The 20,149-nt window shown below is 44.7% G+C and overlaps 27 non-coding genes across 27 annotated transcripts; all 27 read right to left on the bottom strand.

Annotated features, from left to right (window-relative positions):
• Window positions 1–1,909: 1,909 nt before the first annotated feature.
• On the bottom strand, window positions 1,910–1,983 carry trnai-aau (transfer RNA isoleucine (anticodon AAU)). Its single transcript has one exon. It is a non-coding gene; the product is annotated as a tRNA-Ile (tRNA).
• A 709-nt stretch (window positions 1,984–2,692) lies between these two features.
• On the bottom strand, window positions 2,693–2,766 carry trnai-aau (transfer RNA isoleucine (anticodon AAU)). Its single transcript has one exon. It is a non-coding gene; the product is annotated as a tRNA-Ile (tRNA).
• Window positions 2,767–3,359: 593 nt separating this feature from the next.
• trnai-aau (transfer RNA isoleucine (anticodon AAU)) lies at window positions 3,360–3,433 on the bottom strand. The gene has a single exon. It is a non-coding gene; the product is annotated as a tRNA-Ile (tRNA).
• Window positions 3,434–3,962: 529 nt separating this feature from the next.
• Window positions 3,963–4,036, bottom strand: trnai-aau (transfer RNA isoleucine (anticodon AAU)). Its single transcript has one exon. It is a non-coding gene; the product is annotated as a tRNA-Ile (tRNA).
• A 687-nt stretch (window positions 4,037–4,723) lies between these two features.
• On the bottom strand, window positions 4,724–4,797 carry trnai-aau (transfer RNA isoleucine (anticodon AAU)). Its single transcript has one exon. It is a non-coding gene; the product is annotated as a tRNA-Ile (tRNA).
• Window positions 4,798–5,349: 552 nt separating this feature from the next.
• Window positions 5,350–5,423, bottom strand: trnai-aau (transfer RNA isoleucine (anticodon AAU)). The gene has a single exon. It is a non-coding gene; the product is annotated as a tRNA-Ile (tRNA).
• A 248-nt stretch (window positions 5,424–5,671) lies between these two features.
• Window positions 5,672–5,744, bottom strand: trnai-aau (transfer RNA isoleucine (anticodon AAU)). The gene has a single exon. It is a non-coding gene; the product is annotated as a tRNA-Ile (tRNA).
• A 688-nt stretch (window positions 5,745–6,432) lies between these two features.
• Window positions 6,433–6,506, bottom strand: trnai-aau (transfer RNA isoleucine (anticodon AAU)). Its single transcript has one exon. It is a non-coding gene; the product is annotated as a tRNA-Ile (tRNA).
• Window positions 6,507–7,178: 672 nt separating this feature from the next.
• trnai-aau (transfer RNA isoleucine (anticodon AAU)) lies at window positions 7,179–7,252 on the bottom strand. Its single transcript has one exon. It is a non-coding gene; the product is annotated as a tRNA-Ile (tRNA).
• A 300-nt stretch (window positions 7,253–7,552) lies between these two features.
• trnai-aau (transfer RNA isoleucine (anticodon AAU)) lies at window positions 7,553–7,626 on the bottom strand. Its single transcript has one exon. It is a non-coding gene; the product is annotated as a tRNA-Ile (tRNA).
• Window positions 7,627–8,104: 478 nt separating this feature from the next.
• trnai-aau (transfer RNA isoleucine (anticodon AAU)) lies at window positions 8,105–8,178 on the bottom strand. The gene has a single exon. It is a non-coding gene; the product is annotated as a tRNA-Ile (tRNA).
• A 470-nt stretch (window positions 8,179–8,648) lies between these two features.
• trnai-aau (transfer RNA isoleucine (anticodon AAU)) lies at window positions 8,649–8,722 on the bottom strand. The gene has a single exon. It is a non-coding gene; the product is annotated as a tRNA-Ile (tRNA).
• Window positions 8,723–9,312: 590 nt separating this feature from the next.
• On the bottom strand, window positions 9,313–9,386 carry trnai-aau (transfer RNA isoleucine (anticodon AAU)). The gene has a single exon. It is a non-coding gene; the product is annotated as a tRNA-Ile (tRNA).
• Window positions 9,387–9,938: 552 nt separating this feature from the next.
• On the bottom strand, window positions 9,939–10,012 carry trnai-aau (transfer RNA isoleucine (anticodon AAU)). The gene has a single exon. It is a non-coding gene; the product is annotated as a tRNA-Ile (tRNA).
• A 248-nt stretch (window positions 10,013–10,260) lies between these two features.
• On the bottom strand, window positions 10,261–10,334 carry trnai-aau (transfer RNA isoleucine (anticodon AAU)). The gene has a single exon. It is a non-coding gene; the product is annotated as a tRNA-Ile (tRNA).
• A 989-nt stretch (window positions 10,335–11,323) lies between these two features.
• trnai-aau (transfer RNA isoleucine (anticodon AAU)) lies at window positions 11,324–11,397 on the bottom strand. The gene has a single exon. It is a non-coding gene; the product is annotated as a tRNA-Ile (tRNA).
• Window positions 11,398–11,991: 594 nt separating this feature from the next.
• trnai-aau (transfer RNA isoleucine (anticodon AAU)) lies at window positions 11,992–12,065 on the bottom strand. Its single transcript has one exon. It is a non-coding gene; the product is annotated as a tRNA-Ile (tRNA).
• A 584-nt stretch (window positions 12,066–12,649) lies between these two features.
• On the bottom strand, window positions 12,650–12,723 carry trnai-aau (transfer RNA isoleucine (anticodon AAU)). The gene has a single exon. It is a non-coding gene; the product is annotated as a tRNA-Ile (tRNA).
• A 545-nt stretch (window positions 12,724–13,268) lies between these two features.
• trnai-aau (transfer RNA isoleucine (anticodon AAU)) lies at window positions 13,269–13,341 on the bottom strand. Its single transcript has one exon. It is a non-coding gene; the product is annotated as a tRNA-Ile (tRNA).
• Window positions 13,342–14,769: 1,428 nt separating this feature from the next.
• trnai-aau (transfer RNA isoleucine (anticodon AAU)) lies at window positions 14,770–14,842 on the bottom strand. Its single transcript has one exon. It is a non-coding gene; the product is annotated as a tRNA-Ile (tRNA).
• Window positions 14,843–15,089: 247 nt separating this feature from the next.
• trnai-aau (transfer RNA isoleucine (anticodon AAU)) lies at window positions 15,090–15,163 on the bottom strand. The gene has a single exon. It is a non-coding gene; the product is annotated as a tRNA-Ile (tRNA).
• Window positions 15,164–15,864: 701 nt separating this feature from the next.
• On the bottom strand, window positions 15,865–15,936 carry trnai-aau (transfer RNA isoleucine (anticodon AAU)). The gene has a single exon. It is a non-coding gene; the product is annotated as a tRNA-Ile (tRNA).
• Window positions 15,937–16,754: 818 nt separating this feature from the next.
• On the bottom strand, window positions 16,755–16,827 carry trnai-aau (transfer RNA isoleucine (anticodon AAU)). The gene has a single exon. It is a non-coding gene; the product is annotated as a tRNA-Ile (tRNA).
• Window positions 16,828–17,420: 593 nt separating this feature from the next.
• Window positions 17,421–17,493, bottom strand: trnai-aau (transfer RNA isoleucine (anticodon AAU)). Its single transcript has one exon. It is a non-coding gene; the product is annotated as a tRNA-Ile (tRNA).
• A 549-nt stretch (window positions 17,494–18,042) lies between these two features.
• trnai-aau (transfer RNA isoleucine (anticodon AAU)) lies at window positions 18,043–18,116 on the bottom strand. Its single transcript has one exon. It is a non-coding gene; the product is annotated as a tRNA-Ile (tRNA).
• A 1,281-nt stretch (window positions 18,117–19,397) lies between these two features.
• On the bottom strand, window positions 19,398–19,469 carry trnai-aau (transfer RNA isoleucine (anticodon AAU)). The gene has a single exon. It is a non-coding gene; the product is annotated as a tRNA-Ile (tRNA).
• A 593-nt stretch (window positions 19,470–20,062) lies between these two features.
• trnai-aau (transfer RNA isoleucine (anticodon AAU)) lies at window positions 20,063–20,136 on the bottom strand. Its single transcript has one exon. It is a non-coding gene; the product is annotated as a tRNA-Ile (tRNA).
• Window positions 20,137–20,149: the final 13 nt, after the last annotated feature.

Here is a 20,149-nt window from a genome sequence, read left to right as displayed (position 1 = left end):
ACAGAAAGAGAGAGTAGGAGTGGAGAAAGAGAGAGTAAGGAGTGGAGAAAGAGAGAGTAAGGAGTGGAGAAAGAAGAAAGGGAGAGTAAGGAGAGGAGAAAGAGAGAGTAAGGAGTGGAGAAAGAGAGAGTAAGGAGTGGAGAAGACAGAAAGGGAGAGTAAGGAGTGGAGAAAGAGAGAGTAAGGAGTGGAGAAAGAGAGAGTAAGGAGTGGAGAAAGACAGAAAGGGAGAGTAAGGAGTGGAGAAAGAGAGAGTAAGGAGTGGAGAAAGAGAGAGTAGGGAGTGGAGAAAGAGAGAGTAAGGAGTGGAGAAAGAGAGAGAGTAAGGAGTGGAGAAAGACAGAAAGAGAGAGTAAGGAGAGGAGAAAGAGAGAGTAAGGAGTGGAGAAAGACAGAGAGAGGAGTAAGGAGTGGAGAAAGACAGAAAGAGAGAGTAAGGAGTGGAGAAGAGAGAGTAAGGAGTGGAGAAAGACAGAAAGAGAGAGTAAGGAGTGAAAGACAGAAAGAGAGAGTAAGGAGTGGAGAAAAGACAGAAAGAGAGAGTAAGGAGTGGAGAAAGACAGAAGAGAGAGTAAGGAGTGGAGAAAGACAGAAAGAGGAGTAAGGAGTGGAGAAAGACAGAAAGAGAGTAAGGAGTGGAGAAAGACAGAAAGAGAGAGTAAGGAGTGGAGAAAGAGAGAGTAAGAGTGGAGAAGACAGAAAGAGAGAGTAAGGAGTGGAGAAAGAGAGAGTAAGGAGTGGAGAAAGACAGAAAGAGAGAGTAAGAGTGGAGAAAGACAGAAAGAGAGAGTAAGGAGTGGAGAAAGACAGAAAGAGAGGAGTAAGAGGGAGAAGACAGAAAGGGGGAGTAAGGAGTGGAGAAAGACAGAAAGAGAGAGTAAGGAGTGGAGAAAAGAGAGAGTAAGGAGTGGAGAAAGAGAGAGTAAGGAGTGGAGAAGACAGAAAGAGAGAGTAAGGAGTGAGAAAGAGAGAGTAAGGAGTGGAGAAAGAGAGAGTAGGAGTGAGAAAGAGAGAATAAGAGTGGAGAAAGAGAGAGAGAGTAAGGAGTGGAGAAAGACAAAGAGAGGTAAGGAGAGGGAGAAAGAGAGAGTAAGGAGTGGAGAAAGACAGAGAGAGAGAGTAAGGAGTGGAGAAAGACAGAAAGAGAGAGTAAGGAGTGGAGAAAGAGAGAGTAAGGAGTGGAGAAAGACAGAAAGAGAGAGTAAGGAGTGGAGAAAGACAGAAAGAGAGAGTAAGGAGTGGAGAAAGACAGAAAGAGAGAGTAAGGAGTGGAGAAGACAGAAAGAGGAGTAAGGAGTGGAGAAAGACAGAAAGAGAGAGTAAGGAGTGGAGAAAGACAGAAAGAGAGAGTAAGGAGTGGAGAAAGACAGAAAGAGAGAGTAAGGAGTGGAGAAAGAGAGAGAAAAGAGTGGAGAAAGACAGAGAGAGAGAGTAAGGAGTGGAGAAAGAGAGAGTAAGGAGTGGAGAAAGACAGAAAGAGAGAGTAAGGAGTGGAGAGACAGAAAGAGAGAGTAAGAGTGGAGAAAGACAGAAAGAGAGAGTAAGGAGTGGAGAAAGACAGAAAGAGGAGTAAGGAGTGGAGAAAGAGAAAGAGAGAGTAAGGAGTGGAGAAAGACAGAAAGAGAGAGTAAGGAGTGGAGAAAGAGAGAGTAAGGAGTGGAGAAAGACAGAAAGAGAGAGTAAGGAGTGGAGAAAGACAGAAAGAGAGAGTAAGGAGTGGAGAAAGAGAGAGAGTAAGGAGTGGAGAAAGAAGAAAGAGAGAGTAAGGAGTGGAGAAAGAGAGAGTAAGGAGGGGAGAGAGAGTAAGGAGTGGAGAAAGACAGAAAGAGAGAGTAAGGAGTGGAGAAAGAGAGAGTAAGGAGTGGAGAAAGACAGAAAGAGAGAGTAGTAAAGTAAAAACAAAATCTCCTGGCCAGTACGGGTATCGAACCCGCGACCTTCGCGTTATTAGCACGACGCTCTAACCAACTGAGCTAACCGGCCTTAGATAATGCTCATTCTACGGATAAAGGTGGAAATAACTACACCGTACTAAATAAGAGCGGAGAAAGAGAGAGTAAGGAGTGGAGAAAGAGAGAGTAAGGAGTGGAGAAAGAGAGAGAGTAAGGAGTGTAGAAAGACAGAAAGAGAGAGTAAGGAGTGGAGAAAGAGAGAGTAAGGAGTGGAGAAAGAGAGAGTAAGGAGTGGAGAAAGACAGAAAGGGAGAGTAAGGAGAGGAGAAAGAGAGAGTAAGGAGTGGAGAAAGAGAGAGTAAGGAGTGGAGAAAGACAGAAAGGGAGAGTAAGGAGTGGAGAAAGAGAGAGTAAGGAGTGGAGAAAGAGAGAGTAAGGAGTGGAGAAAGACAGAAAGGGAGAGTAAGGAGTGGAGAAAGAGAGAGTAAGGAGTGGAGAAAGACAGAAAGAGAGAGTAAGGAGTGGAGAAAGACAGAAAGAGAGAGTAAGGAGTGGAGAAAGACAGAAAGAGGGAGTAAGTAGTGGGAAAGACAGAAAGAGAGAGTAAGGAGTGGAGAAAGACAGAAAGAGAGAGTAAGGAGTGGAGAAAGACAGAAAGAGGGAGTAAGGAGTGGAGAAAGACAGAAAGAGAGAGTAAGGAGTGGAGAAAGACAGAAAGAGAGAGTAAGGAGTGGAGAAAGAGAGAGTAAGGAGTGGAGAAAGACAGAAAGAGAGAGTAGTAAAGTAAAAACAAAATCTCCTGGCCAGTACGGGTATCGAACCCGCGACCTTCGCGTTATTAGCACGACGCTCTAACCAACTGAGCTAACCGGCCTTAGATAATGCTCATTCTACGGATAAAGGTGGAAATAACTACACCGTACTAAATAAGAGCGGAGAAAGAGAGAGTAAGGAGTGGAGAAAGAGAGAGTAAGGAGTGGAGAAAGAGAGAGAGTAAGGAGTGTAGAAAGACAGAAAGAGAGAGTAAGGAGTGGAGAAAGAGAGAGTAAGGAGTGGAGAAAGAGAGAGTAAGGAGTGGAGAAAGACAGAAAGGAGAGTAAGGAGAGGAGAAAGAGAGAGTAAGGAGTGGAGAAAGAGAGAGTAGGAGTGGAGAAGACAGAAAGGGAGGTAAGGAGTGGAGAAAGAGAGAGTAAGGAGTGGAGAAAGAGAGAGTAAGGAGTGGAGAAAGACAGAAAGGGAGAGTAAGGAGTGGAGAAAAGAGAGAGTAAGGAGTGGAGAAAGACAGAAGAGAGAGTAAGGAGTGGAGAAAGACAGAAAGAGAGAGTAAGGAGTGGAGAAAGACAGAAAGAGGAGTAAGTAGTGGAGAAAGACAGAAAGAGAGAGTAAGGAGTGGAGAAAGACAGAAAGAGAGAGTAAGGAGTGGAGAAAGACAGAAAGAGAGAGTAGTAAAGTAAAAACAAAATCTCCTGGCCAGTACGGGTATCGAACACGCGACCTTCGCGTTATTAGCACGACGCTCTAACCAACTGAGCTAACCGGCCTTAGATAATGCTCATTCTACGGATAAGGTGGAAATAACTACACCGTACTAAATAAGAGCGGAGAAAGAGAGAGTAAGGAGTGGAGAAAGACAGAAAGAGAGAGTAAGGAGTGGAGAAGACAGAAAGAGGGAGTAAGGAGTGGAGAAAGACAGAAAGAGGGAGTAAGGAGTGGAGAAAGACAGAAAGCGAGAGTAAGGAGTGGAGAAGACAGAAAAAGAGAGTAAGGAGTGGAGAAAGAGAGAGAAAAGAGTGGAGAAAGACAGAGAGAGAGAGTAAGGAGTGGAGAAAGACAGAAAGAGAGAGTAAGGAGTGGAGAAAGACAGAAAGAGAGAGTAAGGAGTGGAGAAAGACAGAAAGAGAGAGTAAGGAGTGGAGAAAGACAGAAAGGGGGAGTAAGGAGTGGAGAAAGACAGAAAGAGAGAGTAAGGAGTGGAGAAAGACAGAAAGAGAGAGTAAGGAGTGGAGAAAGAGAGAGTAAGGAGTGGAGAAAGACAGAAAGAGAGAGTAGTAAAGTAAAAACAAAATCTCCTGGCCAGTACGGGTATCGAACCCGCGACCTTCGCGTTATTAGCACGACGCTCTAACCAACTGAGCTAACCGGCCTTAGATAATGCTCATTCTACGGATAAAGGTGGAAATAACTACACCGTACTAAATAAGAGCGGAGAAAGAGAGAGTAAGGAGTGGAGAAAGAGAGAGAGTAAGGAGTGTAGAAAGACAGAAAGAGAGAGTAAGGAGTGGAGAAAGAGAGAGTAAGGAGTGGAGAAAGAGAGAGTAAGGAGTGGAGAAAGACAGAAAGGGAGAGTAAGGAGAGGAGAAAGAGAGAGTAAGGAGTGGAGAAAGAGAGAGTAAGGAGTGGAGAAAGACAGAAGGGAGAGTAAGGAGTGGAGAAAGAGAGAGTAAGGAGTGGAGAAAGAGAGAGTAAGGAGTGGAGAAAGACAGAAAGGGAGAGTAAGGAGTGGAGAAAGAGAGAGTAAGGAGTGGAGAAAGACAGAAAGAGAGAGTAAGGAGTGGAGAAAGACAGAAAGAGAGAGTAAGGAGTGGAGAAAGACAGAAAGAGGGAGTAAGGAGTGGAGAAAGACAGAAAGAGAGAGTAAGGAGTGGAGAAAGACAGAAAGAGAGAGTAAGGAGTGGAGAAAGACAGAAAGAGGGAGTAAGGAGTGGAGAAAGACAGAAAGAGAGAGTAAGGAGTGGAGAAAGACAGAAAGAGAGAGTAAGGAGTGGAGAAAGAGAGAGTAAGGAGTGGAGAAAGACAGAAAGAGAGAGTAGTAAAGTAAAAACAAAATCTCCTGGCCAGTACGGGTATCGAACCCGCGACCTTCGCGTTATTAGCACGACGCTCTAACCAACTGAGCTAACCGGCCTTAGATAATGCTCATTCTACGGATAAAGGTGGAAATAACTACACCGTACTAAATAAGAGCGGAGAAAGAGAGAGTAAGGAGTGGAGAAAGACAGAAAGAGAGAGTAAGGAGTGGAGAAAGACAGAAAGAGGGAGTAAGGAGTGGAGAAAGACAGAAAGAGGGAGTAAGGAGTGGAGAAAGACAGAAAGCGAGAGTAAGGAGTGGAGAAAGACAAAAGAGAGAGTAAGGAGTGGAGAAAGAGAGAGAAAGAGTGGAGAAAGACAGAGAGAGAGAGTAAGGAGTGGAGAAAGAGAGAGTAAGGAGTGGAGAAAGACAGAAAGAGAGAGTAAGGAGTGGAGAAAGACAGAAAGAGAGAGTAAGGAGTGGAGAAAGACAGAAAGAGAGAGTAAGGAGTGGAGAAAGACAGAAAGAGGGAGTAAGGAGTGGAGAAAGACAGAAAGAGAGAGTAAGGAGTGGAGAAAGACAGAAAGAGAGAGTAAGGAGTGGAGAAAGAGAGAGTAAGGAGTGGAGAAAGACAGAAAGAGAGAGTAGTAAAGTAAAAACAAAATCTCCTGGCCAGTACGGGTATCGAACACGCGACCTTCGCGTTATTAGCACGACGCTCTAACCAACTGAGCTAACCGGCCTTAGATAATGCTCATTCTACGGATAAAGGTGGAAATAACTACACCGTACTAAATAAGAGCGGAGAAAGAGAGAGTAAGGAGTGGAGAAAGAGAGAGTAAGGAGTGGAGAAAGAGAGAGAGTAAGGAGTGGAGAAAGACAGAAAGAGAGAGTAAGGAGTGGAGAAAGAGAGAGTAAGGAGTGGAGAAAGAGAGAGTAAGGAGTGGAGAAAGACAGAAAGAGAGAGTAGTAAAGTAAAAACAAAATCTCCTGGCCAGTACGGGTATCGAACCGCGACCTTCGCGTTATTAGCACGACGCTCTAACCAACTGAGCTAACCGGCCTTAGATAATGCTCATTCTACGGATAAAGGTGGAAATAACTACACCGTACTAAATAAGAGCGGAGAAAGAGAGAGTAAGGAGTGGAGAAAGAGAGAGTAAGGAGTGGAGAAAGAGAGAGAGTAAGGAGTGTAGAAAGACAGAAAGAGAGAGTAAGGAGTGGAGAAAGAGAGAGTAAGGAGTGGAGAAAGAGAGAAAGGGAGAGTAAGGAGAGGAGAAAGAGAGAGTAAGGAGTGGAGAAAGAGAGAGTAAGGAGTGGAGAAAGACAGAAAGGGAGAGTAAGGAGTGGAGAAAGAGAGAGTAAGGAGTGGAGAAAGAGAGAGTAAGGAGTGGAGAAAGACAGAAAGGGAGAGTAAGGAGTGGAGAAAGAGAGAGTAAGGAGTGGAGAAAGACAGAAAGAGAGAGTAAGGAGTGGAGAAAGACAGAAAGAGAGAGTAAGGAGTGGAGAAAGACAGAAAGAGGGAGTAAGGAGTGGAGAAAGACAGAAAGAGAGAGTAAGGAGTGGAGAAAGACAGAAAGAGAGAGTAAGGAGTGGAGAAAGACAGAAAGAGGGAGTAAGGAGTGGAGAAAGACAGAAAGAGAGAGTAAGGAGTGGAGAAAGACAGAAAGAGAGAGTAAGGAGTGGAGAAAGAGAGAGTAAGGAGTGGAGAAAGACAGAAAGAGAGAGTAGTAAAGTAAAAACAAAATCTCCTGGCCAGTACGGGTATCGAACCCGCGACCTTCGCGTTATTAGCACGACGCTCTAACCAACTGAGCTAACCGGCCTTAGATAATGCTCATTCTACGGATAAAGGTGGAAATAACTACACCGTACTAAATAAGAGCGGAGAAAGAGAGAGTAAGGAGTGGAGAAAGAGAGAGTAAGGAGTGGAGAAAGAGAGAGAGTAAGGAGTGTAGAAAGACAGAAAGAGAGAGTAAGGAGTGGAGAAAGAGAGAGTAAGGAGTGGAGAAAGAGAGAGTAAGGAGTGGAGAAAGACAGAAAGGGAGAGTAAGGAGAGGAGAAAGAGAGAGTAAGGAGTGGAGAAAGAGAGAGTAAGGAGTGGAGAAAGACAGAAAGGGAGAGTAAGGAGTGGAGAAAGAGAGAGTAAGGAGTGGAGAAAGAGAGAGTAAGGAGTGGAGAAAGACAGAAAGGGAGAGTAAGGAGTGGAGAAAGAGAGAGTAAGGAGTGGAGAAAGAGAGAGTAAGGAGTGGAGAAAGACAGAAAGGGAGAGTAAGGAGTGGAGAAAGAGAGAGTAAGGAGTGGAGAAAGACAGAAAGAGAGAGTAAGGAGTGGAGAAAGACAGAAAGAGAGAGTAAGGAGTGGAGAAAGACAGAAAGAGGGAGTAAGGAGTGGAGAAAGACAGAAAGAGAGAGTAAGGAGTGGAGAAAGACAGAAAGAGAGAGTAAGGAGTGGAGAAAGACAGAAAGAGAGAGTAGTAAAGTAAAAACAAAATCTCCTGGCCAGTACGGGTATCGAACACGCGACCTTCGCGTTATTAGCACGACGCTCTAACCAACTGAGCTAACCGGCCTTAGATAATGCTCATTCTACGGATAAAGGTGGAAATAACTACACCGTACTAAATAAGAGCGGAGAAAGAGAGAGTAAGGAGTGGAGAAAGACAGAAAGAGAGAGTAAGGAGTGGAGAAAGACAGAAAGAGGGAGTAAGGAGTGGAGAAAGACAGAAAGAGGGAGTAAGGAGTGGAGAAAGACAGAAAGAGAGAGTAAGGAGTGGAGAAAGACAGAAAGAGAGAGTAAGGAGTGGAGAAAGAGAGAGTAAGGAGTGGAGAAAGACAGAAAGAGAGAGTAGTAAAGTAAAAACAAAATCTCCTGGCCAGTACGGGTATCGAACCCGCGACCTTCGCGTTATTAGCACGACGCTCTAACCAACTGAGCTAACCGGCCTTAGATAATGCTCATTCTACGGATAAAGGTGGAAATAACTACACCGTACTAAATAAGAGCGGAGAAAGAGAGAGTAAGGAGTGGAGAAAGAGAGAGTAAGGAGTGGAGAAAGAGAGAGAGTAAGGAGTGTAGAAAGACAGAAAGAGAGAGTAAGGAGTGGAGAAAGAGAGAGTAAGGAGTGGAGAAAGAGAGAGTAAGGAGTGGAGAAAGACAGAAAGGGAGAGTAAGGAGAGGAGAAAGAGAGAGTAAGGAGTGGAGAAAGAGAGAGTAAGGAGTGGAGAAAGACAGAAAGGGAGAGTAAGGAGTGGAGAAAGAGAGAGTAAGGAGTGGAGAAAGAGAGAGTAAGGAGTGGAGAAAGACAGAAAGGGAGAGTAAGGAGTGGAGAAAGAGAGAGTAAGGAGTGGAGAAAGACAGAAAGAGAGAGTAAGGAGTGGAGAAAGACAGAAAGAGAGAGTAGTAAAGTAAAAACTAAATCTCCTGGCCAGTACGGGTATCGAACACGCGACCTTCGCGTTATTAGCACGACGCTCTAACCAACTGAGCTAACCGGCCTTAGATAATGCTCATTCTACGGATAAAGGTGGAAATAACTACACCGTACTAAATAAGAGCGGAGAAAGAGAGAGTAAGGAGTGGAGAAAGAGAGAGTAAGGAGTGGAGAAAGAGAGAGAGTAAGGAGTGTAGAAAGACAGAAAGAGAGAGTAAGGAGTGGAGAAGAGAGAGTAAGGAGTGGAGAAAGAGAGAGTAAGGAGTGGAGAAAGACAGAAAGGGAGAGTAAGGAGAGGAGAAAGAGAGAGTAAGGAGTGGAGAAAGAGAGAGTAAGGAGTGGAGAAAGACAGAAAGAGAGAGTAAGGAGTGGAGAAAGACAGAAAGAGAGAGTAAGGAGTGGAGAAAGACAGAAAGAGGGAGTAAGGAGTGGAGAAAGACAGAAAGAGAGAGTAAGGAGTGGAGAAAGACAGAAAAGAGAGTAAGGAGTGGAGAAAGACAGAAAGAGAGAGTAGTAAAGTAAAAACAAAATCTCCTGGCCAGTACGGGTATCGAACCCGCGACCTTCGCGTTATTAGCACGACGCTCTAACCAACTGAGCTAACCGGCCTTAGATAATGCTCATTCTACGGATAAAGGTGGAAATAACTACACCGTACTAAATAAGAGCGGAGAAAGAGAGAGTAAGGAGTGGAGAAAGAGAGAGTAAGGAGTGGAGAAGAGAGAGAGTAAGGAGTGTAGAAAGACAGAAAGAGAGAGTAAGGAGTGGAGAAAGAGAGAGTAAGGAGTGGAGAAAGAGAGAGTAAGGAGTGGAGAAAGACAGAAAGGGAGAGTAAGGAGAGGAGAAAGAGAGAGTAAGGAGTGGAGAAAGAGAGAGTAAGGAGTGGAGAAAGACAGAAAGGAGAGTAAGGAGTGGAGAAAGAGAGAGTAAGGAGTGGAGAAAGAGAGAGTAAGGAGTGGAGAAAGACAGAAAGGGAGAGTAAGGAGTGGAGAAAGAGAGAGTAAGGAGTGGAGAAAGACAGAAAGAGAGAGTAAGGAGTGGAGAAAGACAGAAAGAGAGAGTAAGGAGTGGAGAAAGACAGAAAGAGGGAGTAAGTAGTGGAGAAAGACAGAAAGAGAGAGTAAGGAGTGGAGAAAGACAGAAAGAGAGAGTAAGGAGTGGAGAAAGACAGAAAGAGAGAGTAGTAAAGTAAAATCTCCTGGCCAGTACGGGTATCGAACACGCGACCTTCGCGTTATTAGCACGACGCTCTAACCAACTGAGCTAACCGGCCTTAGATAATGCTCATTCTACGGATAAAGGTGGAAATAACTACACCGTACTAAATAAGAGCGGAGAAAGAGAGAGTAAGGAGTGGAGAAAGACAGAAAGAGAGAGTAAGGAGTGGAGAAAGACAGAAAGAGGGAGTAAGGAGTGGAGAAAGACAGAAAGAGGAGTAAGGAGTGGAGAAAGACAGAAAGCGAGAGTAAGGAGTGGAGAAAGACAGAAAGAGAGAGTAAGGAGTGGAGAAAGAGAGAGATAAGAGTGGAGAAAGACAGAGAGAGAGAGTAAGGAGTGGAGAAAGAGAGAGTAAGGAGTGGAGAAAGACAGAAAGAGAGAGTAAGGAGTGGAGAAAGACAGAAAGAGAGAGTAAGGAGTGGAGAAAGACAGAAAGAGAGAGTAAGGAGTGGAGAAAGACAGAAAGGGGAGTAAGGAGTGGAGAAAGACAGAAAGAGAGAGTAAGGAGTGGAGAAAGACAGAAAGAGAGAGTAAGGAGTGGAGAAAGAGAGAGTAAGGAGTGGAGAAAGACAGAAAGAGAGAGTAGTAAAGTAAAAACAAAATCTCCTGGCCAGTACGGGTATCGAACCCGCGACCTTCGCGTTATTAGCACGACGCTCTAACCAACTGAGCTAACCGGCCTTAGATAATGCTCATTCTACGGATAAAGGTGGAAATAACTACACCGTACTAAATAAGAGCGGAGAAAGAGAGAGTAAGGAGTGGAGAAAGACAGAGTAAGGAGTGGAGAAAGAGAGAGAGTAAGGAGTGGAGAAAGACAGAAAGAGAGAGTAAGGAGTGGAGAAAGAGAGAGTAAGGAGTGGAGAAAGAGAGAGTAAGGAGTGGAGAAAGACAGAAAGAGAGAGTAGTAAAGTAAAAACAAAATCTCCTGGCCAGTACGGGTATCGAACCCGCGACCTTCGCGTTATTAGCACGACGCTCTAACCAACTGAGCTAACCGGCCTTAGATAATGCTCATTCTACGGATAAAGGTGGAAATAACTACACCGTACTAAATAAGAGCGGAGAAAGAGAGAGTAAGGAGTGGAGAAAGAGAGAGTAAGGAGTGGAGAAAGAGAGAGAGTAAGGAGTGTAGAAAGACAGAAAGAGAGAGTAAGGAGTGGAGAAAGAGAGAGTAAGGAGTGGAGAAAGAGAGAGTAAGGAGTGGAGAAAGACAGAAAGGGAGAGTAAGGAGAGGAGAAAGAGAGAGTAAGGAGTGGAGAAAGAGAGAGTAAGGAGTGGAGAAAGACAGAAAGGGAGAGTAAGGAGTGGAGAAAGAGAGAGTAAGGAGTGGAGAAAGAGAGAGTAAGGAGTGGAGAAAGACAGAAAGGGAGAGTAAGGAGTGGAGAAAGAGAGAGTAAGGAGTGGAGAAAGACAGAAAGAGAGAGTAAGGAGTGGAGAAAGACAGAAAGAGAGAGTAAGGAGTGGAGACTGTCTCTTATACACATCTAGATGTGTATAAGAAAGAGGGAGTAAGTAGTGGAGAAAGACAGAAAGAGAGAGTAAGGAGTGGAGAAAGACAGAAAGAGAGAGTAAGGAGTGGAGAAAGACAGAAAGAGGGAGTAAGGAGTGGAGAAAGACAGAAAGAGAGAGTAAGGAGTGGAGAAAGACAGAAAGGAGAGTAAGGAGTGGAGAAGAGAGAGTAAGGAGTGGAGAAAGACAGAAAGAGAGAGTAAGGAGTGGAGAAGACAGAGAGAGAGTAAGGAGTGGAGAAAGACAGAAAGAGAGAGTAGGAGTGGAGAAGACAGAAAGAGAGAGTAAGGAGTGGAGAAGACAGAAAGAGAGAGTAAGGAGTGGAGAAAGACAGAAAGAGGGAGTAAGGAGTGGAGAAAGACAGAAAGAGAGAGTAAGGAGTGGAGAAAGACAGAAAGAGAGAGTAAGGAGTGGAGAAAGAGAGAGTAAGGAGTGGAGAAAGACAGAAAGAGAGAGTAGTAAAGTAAAAACAAAATCTCCTGGCCAGTACGGGTATCGAACCCGCGACCTTCGCGTTATTAGCACGACGCTCTAACCAACTGAGCTAACCGGCCTTAGATAATGCTCATTCTACGGATAAAGGTGGAAATAACTACACCGTACTAAATAAGAGCGGAGAAAGAGAGAGTAAGGAGTGGAGAAAGAGAGAGTAAGGAGTGGAGAAAGAGAGAGAGTAAGGAGTGTAGAAAGACAGAAAGAGAGTAAGGAGTGGAGAAAGAGAGAGTAAGGAGTGGAGAAAGAGAGAGTAAGGAGTGGAGAAAGACAGAAAGGGAGTAAGGAGAGGAGAAAGAGAGAGTAAGGAGTGGAGAAAGAGAGAGTAAGGAGTGGAGAAAGACAGAAAGGGAGAGTAAGGAGTGGAGAAAGAGAGAGTAAGGAGTGGAGAGAAGAGAGAGTAAGGAGTGGAGAAAGACAGAAGGGAGAGTAAGGAGTGGAGAAAGAGAGAGTAAGGAGTGGAGAAAGACAGAAAGAGAGAGTAAGGAGTGGAGAAAGACAGAAAGAGAGAGTAAGGAGTGGAGAAAGACAGAAAGAGGGAGTAAGTAGTGGAGAAAGACAGAAAGAGAGAGTAAGGAGTGGAGAAAGACAGAAAGAGAGAGTAAGGAGTGGAGAAAGACAGAAAGAGAGAGTAGTAAAGTAAAAACAAAATCTCCTGGCCAGTACGGGTATCGAACACGCGACCTTCGCGTTATTAGCACGACGCTCTAACCAACTGAGCTAACCGGCCTTAGATAATGCTCATTCTACGGATAAAGGTGGAAATAACTACACCGTACTAAATAAGAGCGGAGAAAGAGAGAGTAAGGAGTGGAGAAAGAGAGAGTAAGGAGTGGAGAAAGAGAGAGAGTAAGGAGTGTAGAAAGACAGAAAGAGAGAGTAAGGAGTGGAGGAGAGAGTAAGGAGTGGAGAAAGAGAGAGTAAGGAGTGGAGAAAGACAGAAAGGAGAGTAAGGAGAGGAGAAAGAGAGAGTAAGGAGTGGAGAAAGAGAGAGTAGGAGTGGAGAAAGACAGAGGGAGAGTAAGGAGTGGAGAAAGAGAGAGTAAGGAGTGGAGAAAGAGAGAGTAAGGAGTGGAGAAAGACAGAAAGGGAGAGTAAGGAGTGGAGAAAGAGAGAGTAAGGAGTGGAGAAAGAAAGAGAGTAGGAGTGGAGAAAGACAGAAAGAGAGAGTAAGGAGTGGAGAAAGACAGAAAGAGGGAGTAAGGAGTGGAGAAAGACAGAAAGAGAGAGTAAGGAGTGGAGAAAGACAGAAAGAGAGAGTAAGGAGTGGAGAAAGACAGAAAGAGAGAGTAGTAAAGTAAAAACAAAATCTCCTGGCCAGTACGGGTATCGAACCCGCGACCTTCGCGTTATTAGCACGACGCTCTAACCAACTGAGCTAACCGGCCTTAGATAATGCTCATTCTACGGATAAAGGTGGAAATAACTACACCGTACTAAATAAGAGCGGAGAAAGAGAGAGTAAGGAGTGGAGAAAGAGAGAGTAAGGAGTGGAGAAAGAGAGAGTAAGGAGTGGAGAAAGAGAGAGTAAGGAGAGTAAGGAGTGGAGAAAGAGAGAGTAAGGAGTGGAGAAAGAGAGAGTAAGGAGTGGAGAAAGACAGAAAGGAGAGTAAGGAGTGGAGAAAGAGAGAGTAAGGAGTGGAGAAAGAGAGAGTAAGGAGTGGAGAAAAGAGAAAGGGAGAGTAAGGAGTGGAGAAAGAGAGAGTAAGGAGTGGAGAAAGACAGAAAGAGAGAGTAAGGAGTGGAGAAAGACAGAAAGAGAGAGTAAGGAGTGGAGAAAGACAGAAAGAGGGAGTAAGGAGTGGAGAAAGACAGAAAGAGAGAGTAAGGAGTGGAGAAAGACAGAAAGAGAGAGTAAGGAGTGAGAAGACAGAAAGAGAGAGTAAGGAGTGGAGAAAGACAGAAAGAGAGAGTAGTAGTAAACAAAATCTCCTGGCCAGTACGGGTATCGAACCGCGACCTTCGCGTTATTAGCACGACGCTCTAACCAACTGAGCTAACCGGCCTTAGATAATGCTCATTCTACGGATAAAGGTGGAAATAACTACACCGTACTAAATAAGAGCGGAGAAAGAGAGAGTAAGGAGTGGAGAAAGAGAGAGTAAGGAGTGGAGAAAGAGAGAGAGTAAGGAGTGGAGAAAGACAGAAAGAGAGAGTAAGGAGTGGAGAAGAGAGAGTAAGGAGTGGAGAAAGAGAGAGTAAGGAGTGGAGAAAGACAGAAAGGGAGAGTAGGGAGGAGAAAGAGAGAGTAAGGAGTGGAGAAAGAGAGAGTAAGGAGTGGAGAAAGACAGAAAGGAGAGTAAGGAGTGGAGAAAGAGAGAGTAAGGAGTGGAGAAAGAGAGAGTAAGGAGTGGAGAAAGACAGAAAGGGAGAGTAAGGAGTGGAGAAAGAGAGAGTAAGGAGTGGAGAAAGACAGAAAGAGAGAGTAAGGAGTGGAGAAAGACAGAAAGAGAGAGTAAGGAGTGGAGAAAGAAAGAGGAGTAAGGAGTGGAGAAAGACAGAAAGAGAGAGTAAGGAGTGGAGAAAGACAGAAAGAGAGAGTAAGGAGTGGAGAAAGACAGAAAGAGAGAGTAGTAAAGTAAAAACAAAATCTCCTGGCCAGTACGGGTATCGAACACGCGACCTTCGCGTTATTAGCACGACGCTCTAACCAACTGAGCTAGGCCTTAGATAATGCTCATTCTACGGATAAAGGTGGAAATAACTACACCGTACTAAATAAGAGCGGAGAAAGAGAGAGTAAGGAGTGGAGAAAGACAGAAAGAGAGAGTAAGGAGTGGAGAAAGACAGAAAGAGGGAGTAAGGAGTGGAGAAAGACAGAGTAAGGAGTGGAGAAAGACAGAAAGAGAGAGTAAGGAGTGGAGAAAGACAGAAAGAGAGAGTAAGGAGTGGAGAAAGAGAGAGTAAAGAGTGGAGAAAGACAGAGAGAGAGAGTAAGGAGTGGAGAAAGAGAGAGTAAGGAGTGGAGAAAGACAGAAAGAGAGAGTAAGGAGTGGAGAAAGACAGAAAGAGAGAGTAAGGAGTGGAGAAAGACAGAAAGAGAGAGTAAGGAGTGGAGAAAGACAGAAAGAGAGAGTAAGGAGTGGAGAAAGACAGAAAGAGAGAGTAAGGAGTGGAGAAAGAGAGAGATAAGAGTGGAGAAAGACAGAGAGAGAGAGTAAGGAGTGGAGAAAGAGAGAGTAAGGAGTGGAGAAAGACAGAAAGAGGAGTAAGGAGTGGAGAAAGACAGAAAGAGAGAGTAAGGAGTGGAGAAAGACAGAAAGAGAGAGTAAGGAGTGGAGAAAGACAGAAAGAGGGAGTAAGGAGTGGAGAAAGACAGAAAGAGAGAGTAAGGAGTGGAGAAAGACAGAAAGAGAGAGTAAGGAGTGGAGAAAGAGAGAGTAAGGAGTGGAGAAAGACAGAAAGAGAGAGTAGTAAAGTAAAACAAAATCTCCTGGCCAGTACGGGTATCGAACCCGCGACTTCGCGTTATTAGCACGACGCTCTAACCAACTGAGCTAACCGGCCTTAGATAATGCTCATTCTACGGATAAAGGTGGAAATAACTACACCGTACTAAATAAGAGCGGAGAAAGAGAGAGTAAGGAGTGGAGAAAGAGAGAGTAAGGAGTGGAGAAAGAGAGAGAGTAAGGAGTGGAGAAAGACAGAAAGAGAGAGTAAGGAGTGGAGAAAGAGAGAGTAAGGAGTGGAGAAAGAGAGAGTAAGGAGTGGAGAAAGACAGAAGGAAGAGTAGTAAAGTAAAAACAAAATCTCCTGGCCAGTACGGGTATCGAACCCGCGACCTTCGCGTTATTAGCACGACGCTCTAACCAACTGAGCTAACCGGCCTTAGATAATGCTCATTCTACGGATAAAGGTGGAAATAACTACACCGTACTAAATAAGAGCGGAGAAAGAGAGAGTAAGGAGTGGAAAAGAGAGAGTAAGGAGTGGAGAAAGAGAGAGAGTAAGGAGTGTAGAAAGACAGAAAGAGAGAGTAAGGAGTGGAGAAAGAGAGAGTAAGGAGTGGAGAAAGAGAGAGTAAGGAGTGGAGAAAGACAGAAAGGGAGAGTAAGGAGAGGAGAAAGAGAGAGTAAGGAGTGGAGAAAGAGAGAGTAAGGAGTGGAGAAAGACAGAAAGGGAGAGTAAGGAGTGGAGAAAGAGAGAGTAAGGAGTGGAGAAAGAGAGAGTAAGGAGTGGAGAAAGACAGAAAGGGAGAGTAAGGAGTGGAGAAAGAGAGAGTAAGGAGTGGAGAAGACAGAAAGAGAGAGTAAGGAGTGGAGAAAGACAGAAAGAGAGAGTAAGGAGTGGAGAAAGACAGAAAGGGAGTAAGAGTGGAGAAAGACAGAAAGAGAGAGTAAGGAGTGGAGAAAGACAGAAAGAGAGAGTAAGGAGTGGAGAAAGACAGAAGAGGGAGTAAGGAGTGGAGAAAGACAGAAAGAGAGAGTAAGGAGTGGAGAAAGACAGAAAGAGAGAGTAAGGAGTGGAGAAAGAGAGAGTAAGGAGTGGAGAAAGACAGAAAGAGAGAGTAGTAAAGTAAAAACAAAATCTCCTGAGTACGGGTATCGAACCCGCGACCTTCGCGTTATTAGCACGACGCTCTAACCAACTGAGCTAACCGGCCTTAGATAATGCTCATTCTACGGATAAAGGTGGAAATACTACACCGTACTAAATAAGAGCGGAGAAAGAGAGAGTAAGGAGTGAGAAAGAGAGAGTAAGGAGTGGAGAAAGAGAGAGAGTAAGGAGTGAGAGACAGAAAGAGAGAGTAAGGAGTGGAGAAAGAGAGAGTAAGGAGTGGAGAAAGAGAGAGTAAGGAGTGGAGAAAGACAGAAGGGAGAGTAAGGAGAGGAGAAAGAGAGAGTAAGGAGTGGAGAAAGAGAGAGTAAGGAGTGGAGAAAGACAGAAAGGGAGAGTAAGGAGTGGAGAAAGAGAGAGTAAGGAGTGGAGAAAGAGAGAGTAAGGAGTGGAGAAAGACAGAAAGGGAGAGTAAGGAGTGGAGAAAGAGAGAGTAAGGAGTGGAGAAAGAGAGAGTAGGAGTGGAGAAAGACAGAAAGAGAGAGTAAGGAGTGGAGAAAGAGAAGTAAGAGTGGAGAAAGACAGAAAGAGAGAGTAAGGAGTGGAGAAAGAGAGAGTAAGGAGTGGAGAAAGAGAGAGTAAGGAGTGGAAAAGACAGAGAGGGAGAGTAAGGAGTGGAGAAAGAGAGAGTAAGGAGGAGTGGAGAAAGAGAGAGTAAGGAGTGGAGAAGACAGAAAGAGAGAGTAAGGAGTGGAGAAAGACAGAAAGAGAGAGTAAGGAGTGGAGAAAGACAGAAAGAGGGAGTAAGGAGTGGAGAAAGACAGAAAGAGAGAGTAAGGAGTGGAGAAAGACAGAAAGAGAGAGTAAGGAGTGGAGAAAGACAGAAAGAGAGAGTAAGTAAAGTAAAAAAAACAAAATCTCCTGGCCAGTACGGGTATCGAACCCGCGACTTCGCGTTATTAGCACGACGCTCTAACCAACTGAGCTAACCGGCCTTAGATAATGCTCATTCTACGGATAAAGGTGGAAATAACTACACCGTACTAAATAAGAGCGGAGAAAGAGAGAGTAAGGAGTGGAGAAAGAGAGAGTAAGGAGTGGAGAAAGAGAGAGAGTAAGGAGTGTAGAAAGACAGAAAGAGAGAGTAAGGAGTGGAGAAAGAGAGAGTAAGGAGTGGAGAAAGAGAGAGTAAGGAGTGGAGAAAGACAGAAAGGGAGAGTAAGAGAGGAGAGAGAGAGTAAGGAGTGGAGAAAGAGAGAGTAAGGAGTGGAGAAAGACAGAAAGGGAGAGTAGGAGTGGAGAAAGAGAGAGTAAGGAGTGGAGAAAGAGAGAGTAAGGAGTGGAGAAAGACAGAAAGGGAGAGTAAGGAGTGGAGAAAGAGAGAGTAAGGAGTGGAGAAAGACAGAAAGAGAGAGTAAGGAGTGGAGAAAGACAGAAAGAGAGAGTAAGGAGTGGAGAAAGACAGAAAGAGGGAGTAAGTAGTGGAGAAAGACAGAAAGAGAGAGTAAGGAGTGGAGAAAGACAGAAAGAGAGAGTAAGGAGTGGAGAAAGACAGAAGAGAGAGTAGTAAAGTAAAAACAAAATCTCCTGGCCAGTACGGGTATCGAACACGCGACCTTCGCGTTATTAGCAGACGCTCTAACCAACTGAGCTAACCGGCCTTAGATAATGCTCATTCTACGGATAAAGGTGGAAATAACTACACCGTACTAAATAAGAGCGGAGAAAGAGAGAGTAAGGAGTGGAGAAAGACAGAAAGAGAGAGTAAGGAGTGGAGAAAGACAGAAAGAGGAGTAAGGAGTGGAGAAAGACAGAAGAGGGAGTAAGGAGTGGAGAAGACAGAAAGAGAGAGTAAGGAGTGGAGAAAGACAGAAAGAGAGAGTAAGGAGTGGAGAAGAGAGAGATAAGAGTGGAGAAAGACAGAGAGAGAGAGTAAGGAGTGGAGAAAGAGAGAGTAAGGAGTGGAGAAAGACAGAAAGAGAGAGTAAGGAGTGGAGAAAGACAGAAAGAGAGAGTAAGGAGTGGAGAAAGACAGAAAGAGAGAGTAAGGAGTGGAGAAAGACAGAAAGGAGGAGTAAGGAGTGGAGAAAGACAGAAAGAGAGAGTAAGGAGTGGAGAAAGACAGAAAGAGAGAGTAAGGAGTGGAGAAAGAGAGAGTAAGGAGTGGAGAAAGACAGAAAGAGAGAGTAGTAAAGTAAAACAAAATCTCCTGGCCAGTACGGGTATCGAACCCGCGACCTTCGCGTTATTAGCACGACGCTCTAACCAACTGAGCTAACCGGCCTTAGATAATGCTCATTCTACGGATAAAGGTGGAAATAACTACACCGTACTAAATAAGAGCGGAGAAAGAGAGAGTAAGGAGTGGAGAAAGAGAGAGTAAGGAGTGGAGAAAGAGAGAGAGTAAGGAGTGTAGAAAGACAGAAAGAGAGAGTAAGGAGTGGAGAAAGAGAGAGTAAGGAGTGGAGAAAGAGAGAGTAAGGAGTGGAGAAAGACAGAAAGAGAGAGTAGTAAAGTAAAAAGAAAAGTCTCCTGGAGTACGGGTAGAACCCGAGAGTTCGCGTTATTAGCACGACGCTAGTAACCAGTGAGAGCTAAAAGGCCTTAGATAATGCTCAGAAAGGATAAAGGTGGAAAATAAGTACACCGTACTAAATAAGAGCGGAGAAAGAGAGAGTAAGGAGTGGAGAAAGAGAAGAGAGTAAGGAGTGGAGAAAGAGAGAGAGTAAGGAGTGTAGAAGACAGAAAGAGAGAGTAAGGAGTGGAGAAAGAGAGAGTAGGAGTGGAGAAAGAGAGAGTAAGGAGTGGAGAGACAGAAGGGAGAGTAAGAGAGGAGAAGAGAGAGTAAGGAGTGGAGAAAGAGAGAAGTAGGAGTGGAGAAAGACAGAAAGGGAGAGTAAGGAGTGGAGAAAGAGAGAGTAAGGAGTGGAGAAAGAGAGAGTAAGGAGTGGAGAAGACAGAAAGGGAGAGTAGGAGTGGAGAAAGAGAGAGTAAGGAGTGGAGAAAGACAGAAAGAGAGAGTAAGGAGTGGAGAAGACAGAAAGAGAGAGTAAGGAGTGGAGAAAGACAGAAAGAGGGAGTAAGGAGTGGAGAAAGACAGAAAGAGAGAGTAAGGAGTGGAGAAAGACAGAAAGAGAGAGTAAGGAGTGGAGAAAGACAGAAAGAGGGAGTAAGGAGTGGAGAAAGACAGAAAGAGAGAGTAAGGAGTGGAGAAAGACAGAAAGGGAGAGTAGGAGTGGAGAAAGAGAGAGTAAGGAGTGGAGAAAGACAGAAAGAGAGAGTAAGGAGTGGAGAAAGACAGAAGAGAGAGTAAGGAGTGGAGAAAGACAGAAGAGGGAGTAAGGAGTGGAGAAAGACAGAAAGAGAGAGTAAGGAGTGGAGAAAGACAGAAAGAGAGAGTAAGGAGTGGAGAAAGACAGAAAGAGGGAGTAAGGAGTGGAGAAAGACAGAAAGAGAGAGTAAGGAGTGGAGAAAGACAGAAAGAGAGAGTAAGGAGTGGAGAAAGAGAGAGTAAGGAGTGGAGAAAGACAGAAAGAGAGAGTAGTAAAGTAAAAACAAAATCTCCTGGCAGTACGGGTATCGAACCCGCGACCTTCGCGTTATTAGCACGACGCTCTAACAACTGAGCTAACCGGCCTTAGATAATGCTCATTCTACGGATAAAGGTGGAAATAACTACACCGTACTAATAAGAGCGGAGAAAGAGAGAGTAAGGAGTGGAGAAAGAGAGAGTAAGGAGTGGAGAAAGAGAGAGAGTAAGGAGTGTAGAAAGACAGAAAGAGAGAGTAAGGAGTGGAGAAAGAGAGAGTAAGGAGTGGAGAAAGAGAGAGTAAGGAGTGGAGAAAGACAGAAAGGGAGAGTAAGGAGAGGAGAAAGAGAGAGTAAGGAGTGGAGAAAGAGAGAGTAAGGAGTGGAGAAAGACAGAAAGGGAGAGTAAGGAGTGGAGAAAGAGAGAGTAAGGAGTGGAGAAAGAGAGAGTAAGGAGTGGAGAAGACAGAAAGGGAGAGTAAGGAGTGAGAAAGAGAGAGTAGGAGTGGAGAAAGACAGAAAAGAGAGTAGGAGTGGAGAAAGACAGAAAGAGAGAGTAAGGAGTGGAGAAAGACAGAAAGAGGGAGTAAGGAGTGGAGAAAGACAGAAAGAGAGAGTAAGGAGTGGAGAAAGACAGAAAGAGAGAGTAAGGAGTGGAGAAAGACAGAAAGAGAAGTATAGTAAAGTAAAAACAAAATCTCCTGGCCAGTAACGGGTATCGAACACGCGACTTCGCGTTATTAGCACGACGCTCTAACCAACTGAGCTAACCGGCCTTAGATAATGCTC

The sequence above is a fragment of the Oncorhynchus kisutch genome, unplaced genomic scaffold (assembly GCF_002021735.2).
Source record: "Oncorhynchus kisutch isolate 150728-3 unplaced genomic scaffold, Okis_V2 Okis07a-Okis12b_hom, whole genome shotgun sequence".
In the NCBI taxonomy this organism is placed as follows: domain Eukaryota; kingdom Metazoa; phylum Chordata; class Actinopteri; order Salmoniformes; family Salmonidae; genus Oncorhynchus; species Oncorhynchus kisutch.
This window is presented reverse-complemented; position numbering and strand designations above follow the sequence as displayed.